Source organism: Choloepus didactylus, chromosome 6 (genome assembly GCF_015220235.1).
Source record: "Choloepus didactylus isolate mChoDid1 chromosome 6, mChoDid1.pri, whole genome shotgun sequence".
Lineage (NCBI taxonomy): Eukaryota > Metazoa > Chordata > Mammalia > Pilosa > Megalonychidae > Choloepus > Choloepus didactylus.
In genome coordinates this window covers 77,131,447-77,138,408 of record NC_051312.1, presented here as the reverse complement: position 1 = coordinate 77,138,408, position 6,962 = coordinate 77,131,447, and the positions used below count along the sequence as shown (strand labels likewise).

Below are 6,962 nucleotides of genomic sequence, written 5' to 3'. Positions count from 1 at the left end.
AAATGTACAAATATGTTTTTACATGAGGGAGAACAAATGAATGTCAACCTTGCAAGATGTTAGAAATAGGGAGACATTCGGGGAAAAATACAATCAACGTAAACTAGAGACTATAATTAACAGAATCATTGTATTATGCTTCCTTTAATGTAACAAAGGCAATATACCAAGGTAAACGCAGATAAGAGGGGGGCATAGTGGAGGGATGTGAGACACTTGGCATTGGTGGTGTTGTCTGACTCTTTATTCTACTTTGATTTAAGGTTATCTTTCCTTTTGCTGCTTCCTATCTGTCATTTTTTTTTCTCTTTCTTTTTTCTTTTTCTTTTGCCTCTCTACCTTCTTTAACTCTTCCTCCTGCTTTGTGGAAGAAATGTACATCCCCTTATATAGATAGTGGTGAGGGTAGTGAACACATAAATATGTGACTATACAGGGAACCATCAATTGTTTACTTAGGATGGAATGTATGGCATGTGAACGAATCCATCTTAAAAAAAATGGGTTGATGATGAAAGCTTGAGGGCAATATACTGCGTGAAATAAGGCAGACACATAAGGACAAATATTGCAGGGTCTCACTAATAGGAACTAATTATAATATGTAAACTCATAGACATGAAATATAAGTTACCAAGATATAGAATGAGGCTAAAGGACGGGGAGCGGTTGCTTAGTATGAGCAGAATGTTCTACTAGGATGAACTTAAATGTTTGGAAATGAACAGGGGTGATGGTAGCATGTTGGGAGAACAACTAACAGTGCTGAATGGTGTATGAATGTGGTGGAAAGGGGAAGCTCAGAGTCATGTATGTCACCAGAAGGAAAGTTGGAGGTCAAAAGATGGTAATGTATAAAACTGAATCCTGTGGTGGGCAATGTCTGTGATTAACTATACAAATATTAGAAATCTCTTTCATGAACCAGAACAAATGTATGACACTACAACTAGAAGTTAATAATAGAGGGGCATATAGGGAGAAAATATATACCTATTGCAAACTATATACTACAGTTAGTAATATTTCAACCTTCTTTCATAAACAGTAACAAATGTGCTATACCAATACTATGAGTCAATGATGGAGGCTGGGTGGTAAGTGATATGGGAGGATTTGAGTTTCCTTTTCTTTCTTTTTTTTTTTTTTTTTATCTTCTCTGTCTTTATTTCTTGTTTGGAGTAATGAAAATGTTCTAAAAGTGGAATAAAAATTAATTGTAGTGATGGATGTACACCTGTATGAGGGTACCGGGGGCAATTGATTGTATACTTTAGATCTTTGGATACTTGTATGGCATCTGAACAATCTCAATAAAATTAAAAAAAAAAAGCAAAGGAGTAAGGAGCTTCGGAAGGCAATATAACTTGCTAATAACTTACACTAATGGAGTGCTTACTCTGTTATGGCACTGGTGTTTACATATACACTGTGCTTAACACATAGCAATTTTCTCCCCCCAAACAGTATGAAAAATGTGCTATTTTATAGATAGGCCACTTTAACACAGAGAGGTTAAGTTACATGCTCAAGGTCTCACAGGCACTATTATTACAGAGGTAACAGTATTGGTCATTGTCATGACAGTGTCAGTGATGGCAGTCACACTTTATTTCCCTGCCTTGTCCACTCATGTGTCACAGCACTACAATAAAGGACTAAATGATTTATTCAGACCTTATTGAAGGGTTGGAGTGATAAAAGAAAACGACAATTTTAAGAAAAGAAGAAAATATTAAAATTGTATGTTTCATATGCCTGTCCCCATAGTCAAGGGACAAGCACTGCAAAAATTAAGACATACCCTATTCCTAGACTTTATCATCTTCATATCCTATTCTTCTGAGGGAGACTTCCTTCAAAACTCCTCAGCGCAATTCCTACTTTCATTTAAGTAACCCATGTCTTATCCATGTCATTTGATCTTGTCCTAGAATCTATTACCCTCCTAGCTCCATCCTTGCTGGCCTCGCGACTGCTTTCCTACTGCACTTGGGATCTTTGCCTTTGTTGACTCTGAGAAATCCCCCAAATCCACTGATCTATGCCCCCAGTTCATGTGTTTCTTTCTATGTTTTCCACTTCCAGTGACTCCGAGAGGCCCATTCACTGACCACGTGAGCCTTACTCCTACAATCTTCTCTAATCTGTGATACACACTTGCACCCAGTGTCTCCCACTGTGGTGGATCACAGGCTCCTCATTTCCACTGACTTTGTTCCTCCACTGTTTCTGAGGCCTCCTCCCCCAATGACCCCACATCACTGAACCTGTGACACCGTCCAATCCTGACCCCATTTTGATAGTGGCATGATTGTCCCACCACTATCACAGAAAAACCTATTTCTACATAGTCATCTTCTCTCTATCTCCATTTACCTCTTTCCAGTTTTTCGTGGTCTCTTGAGAAAATTAACATGCCCCTGGGACAGCCTCTGCGTCAAATTTTAATAATTTACACTGCTTAAATGCCTGAAGAATTTTATCAAAGATCTTTTTTATTTATACATAAAAAATTTAGCTTGAAAATCAGTTAATGTATGATATGAGACACTTATAAGTTACAAGACTTTTATGGATTCTTTACACAAATATAAAAAGCATTTAGCAAATGTTAATTTGACATTGCTGTTTTCAAGAACCAGTGATGGGAGAGACAGGCACATGCTGTGCAGGAGTTCTTTCTTCATCACCATTTCAACCTTGTCATATCAGAGTCTTTCCAATTCTCATGAAGATGATTTTTCCAAAGAGCAAAGGGAAAACCATACTGTTCAAGCAACTGTTTCCTTTCTAATTTTTATGTTCCAGGATTTCTTCTGGAGACACAAGTCATTTGACATGAAACAGCATATGATTAGAGCCCTCGGCGGGGACAAAGGCAGCAGAGTCAGCATTCCTGTCTTCCAGAACTGAGTATCCAAACCCTTTGCTGTTCCCTGCACTGTCTGTTTTCACTGGTTTTGGTGAGATAGGGATGTGCCTGTCAGTGGAAGCCAAGGTATGATGAAGACATTTTTTCTTTGCACCAGGATTCCTTTAGGTCATCAGTCTTGAGTATCTAGCATAAGTCATTGTTTCTGAAGCTATAGTTTGCAGAAGGTGATTCCAACCCCCCATCTTTTATCCCCCCCCTACCCTTTATTTGTTCTCAGAGTATTCTTCATTTCCATTCTGATCATGACTCTCTATGGCTCAAATGGGGCCTGACTTGGAGATAAGCATTTCCTTTCATTTTAATATGGATAAAAATAACTTCCTATTAAAATAGCTGAACATAGTTAAGTTTAATTATTAGGAGATTTTTAAAACTATGTACTTTTTGATACTTTATTCACTAGGAATAATTTTTTTTTATCATTAATGACAATGAAAATTTGACTTTGTCCATAGACTTTATTAAAATATCCCTTTACTTGGTCGTAAATCTTGTTCCAGGACCCAGTTTCTCGCAGACTTGCACTTAGTACCATGCTTTGAATACTGAGGTATTTGTTAGTCATATTTTTCTTCGCATGCACAGGGAATTGTCAATATACCATGGAAGAAGAGGGTAATGATTAAATGAGAATCACAGTTATCTAATTTCTATTTTCCATACTTGCTTGATAATGTTTCCTGAGTTGATGTGGTCGAGTCTCTGGTTTATTCAGTTTCCTAGGACAGAGTATACCTAACTATCATTATCTTGAGACTCACGAACTTTCCATGAATGTTTTTCCAGTCAAGGGTTAATAATTTTTCCTCACAACTTCAGAGGGTGAAAAAAAGACATGTTTACTTTAACTGAGAAGATAGTTCATGAGCTGAGATTTGGAAGCAGAGAAGCCATTTCCAACTCTAATGAAGGACACAGTGGGAGCAGATACACAACACATCTACGTATTTTTGTAATTGTTCTTCCCTTTTGCCAATTTCTCCACTTCCTGCCAGCTTCTCCTAAGCTGATGAAGAGATAAGAGAGGGAATTCAATTTGAGAAGGACTGGGATTGGGAACAATAAACAGGAGGGAAAACTGACAAATGGCAAGTTTGGTTGATATATATTGTTGGGCAAAAATCATGTATACAGTGATAAATTGCCATCTGGATATCCACGGGGTAAATCCATGGGGCCTGGGATTGTTGCTGTCTTCAAGAAAGTCTTCATATGGGTCAAAAGCCTTGTTTTTCTTGTTTGAGGCACTTGGATAGGCTTGGTGCTCTGTGTTTCCACCATCTCTGAAGACCAGGTTATCTCAGCTCATAATCCAGTCTATCAGCTCCTGCAGGAAATTGAAGGGAAGCTCTCATCAGAGCTGGGCTATGTGTTGTAAACAGAGGCCTTAGAGGTCAGATAGAAGTCAGCTCTGCCCATCCTCTTTGGGTAGTAATGTTCTAGGCTTAGAAGCTGAAACATGTCTAGGAAGGCTTTATTTTCTATAATCTCTGGTTTGTTATTTTCATTTTTACTTACCTTATGGGCCTGTTTCTTTCTGTGGAAGAGACTTTGCAATTGTTTTCTTACCTTGTCCATTTTCAAAGAAGAGACAGTGGCTTCATAATCTCCATCAATGAGCAATATCAAGTCTTTTTTAGGTTTTCCCAATCATGATCTGCCCCATGTTTGGTGAGGCCATGCACAGCTTTAGACAGTGATTTTCCCATGTGATGTCTCATTAATGCCAGCATTGTGTTTTCTCCACCGAAGAAGCAACCGTGACTCCAACTATGGCTGTCAGTCCTGTGAGCATCAGGAATGCCCAAGCCCATCAGGACTGCAAGTATTTCTGAGCTCCTGGTATTTACGCTATTTGCATTTCATGCAGCAGGAAGTCTAACTCATCACACCCCAGGGGATACTGAAAGGTATTGTTTACCACGTAATATCCTGTATTAGCTGCGATGCAGAGTAGCAAGAGATGTGTGTCTGGCTGCTCTGTTTTTTTGGATGTTATCCAAAAAGGAACTGAGGGATAAGCTGATGTTGTTAAGTAGCCTTTCTTTGAGCTTCCTCCATTACTTCTGGGGACTCAGATTTGGCCTTAACCTCCACTAGGTCATGCTGGGTTTCCTTTAAGATTTCAATTGAGAAAGTTGAAAGATGTTAACTTGCTCTTGCTCTGACTCTGACTGGAAGATCCACACATGATGGAGTGAGCCTGGGGAAAGTTAGTCACTGTAGATGTGACTAATATCCAGAAGACTGGATAATAAATTTAGTTTTGTGAGTGGAAGACTCTGTAAAAGTTGACAGTATTCACTATAAAATTCTGCAGATTCCAATCTGTGAGGCATATGTTAACCCAGGTGTCATAACTGTTAATTTTCTGACTCAACATTTGCATGAAATTGATCAGTTTTTTAAGCTGCTCTTGAGGATCGGATACCTCCCAGGATTTCACATCCTCTAGGAAAATCCTAGCCTCCTTCCCAGCACTCAGTAATTCCTCTCCATCCTGGATCTGGGCAGTGTGGCCAGTCAGAGCAGTGTAGCTGTTCCTTCAGGCAGTTAGCCCCCTGAAGAGCATCCTTAAAATTGCTTCTGTGGCTGGAGGGTATGATGTTCCAAATGGCACCAGCTGAAGTCCCCAGTCAGTGACACACAAAGTTTGCTGGCAATGAGCCCACCTTTCCACTGGGCAAGGCCATCTGCTTCTGGTGGGCCACCTGTCTGGGCCACAGATAATTGGACTTTGGTTTGGAGCTTTTGGAAGGCTGTGTTCTGAGAAACCATCTTTGAATGAGAGCCTGACACATTCATAGCAGCAACAACTTTTCACCCCAAAGCTACTGTAGCTGCCCCTTATCTGGATATCCAGGACCTCAGCTGATGGCTGCTTCACTTCTGCTTGCTGCTCATATCAGAAACCCTCTGACATGAACGTTCACCGGTATATTTCTTAGCAAGAGAGCCAAGCCCTGGAAGAAGGCCTCACACCTGCGCCTCAGAAACGGGAGTGTGTCTGGGCCTGTGGGCTGACCTGATAGGACTTCAGTGCATTTTTTTTTTTTCCCAGAAAAGGATTTTTTTTTTATTCAAGTAACTGCAAATAGGAAACCAGAGGAGGGCCCCAGGCTGAGACAAATAATAACTACCCCCTCCCCTGGCAGAACAGGGGGAGAAGTTGGCCCCTCCACCCTCAATGGTCACATGGGCCTCCCCTCCTCACTCTGCTGCAGCATCCTCGGGGCAGGGCCTCACCTGCCCGGGGACTGGGGGAGCCAGTGAACCAGCCTGCTGGCCCCCAGCCCCTCTTCCCCATGAACAGTATCTTGGGGGAGGGGAACATAGGCAGAACGGGGGAGGCAATGAGGGTGAACATTTGGCACTATAGCAGCAGCAGCGATGGTGGACATTTTAAGAATGAAATGTTGAACAAAAAACAACACAACTGTCCAGAGGTAGTTTGTGAACAGAGGAAAGATGGAACCAGAACCTTAGAGGGTGGGGAGGAGCAGGAGGGGTGGGAGTGGGCAAGGCTAGCTCCTTGTTATTAGTGCCCCATCTGAGGGAAGTGGTAGCTGGCCCAGAGTGGAAGCAGATTTGGGCAAGTGGCCCCAGCCCCACCCTAGGTGGCCACCAGAGGAACCTGGGTCTCCTCAGTCCCACCTGTACAAAAGGTGACTCACCATCTCCATCAGATTCCAGGGTGAGGGCAAGGTGGGCTGGAGCCCCAGTGAAGAGGGAGGGGTTGGGAGGCTCGAACCCCTCCTCCCTTCCTGCACCTCAAGGGAGGGTCACTGTTCAACCTACTGCAGGGCCTAGTAAGGTGGGGAAAGGAGGGAGGTGTGAGCCCCACCTGGTGATAAGGACATGGACAGGTTGGTTCAGGGCATCCTTAGAGCCTAAGCATCCCCCTCCATTGGCCATACCTGCTGCTGCCAGTATGGGGCACATCAGAGTGAGATGGGGCTTGGGCCCCGCCCTTTTTTTAAATTCAGTTTTATTGAGAAATATTCACATACCATACAATCATCCA

At 42.0% G+C, this 6,962-nt stretch overlaps 1 pseudogene; it reads right to left on the bottom strand.

Annotated features, from left to right (window-relative positions):
* Positions 1-3,782: 3,782 nt before the first annotated feature.
* LOC119537002 lies at positions 3,783-5,861 on the bottom strand (annotated as a pseudogene).
* Positions 5,862-6,962: the final 1,101 nt, after the last annotated feature.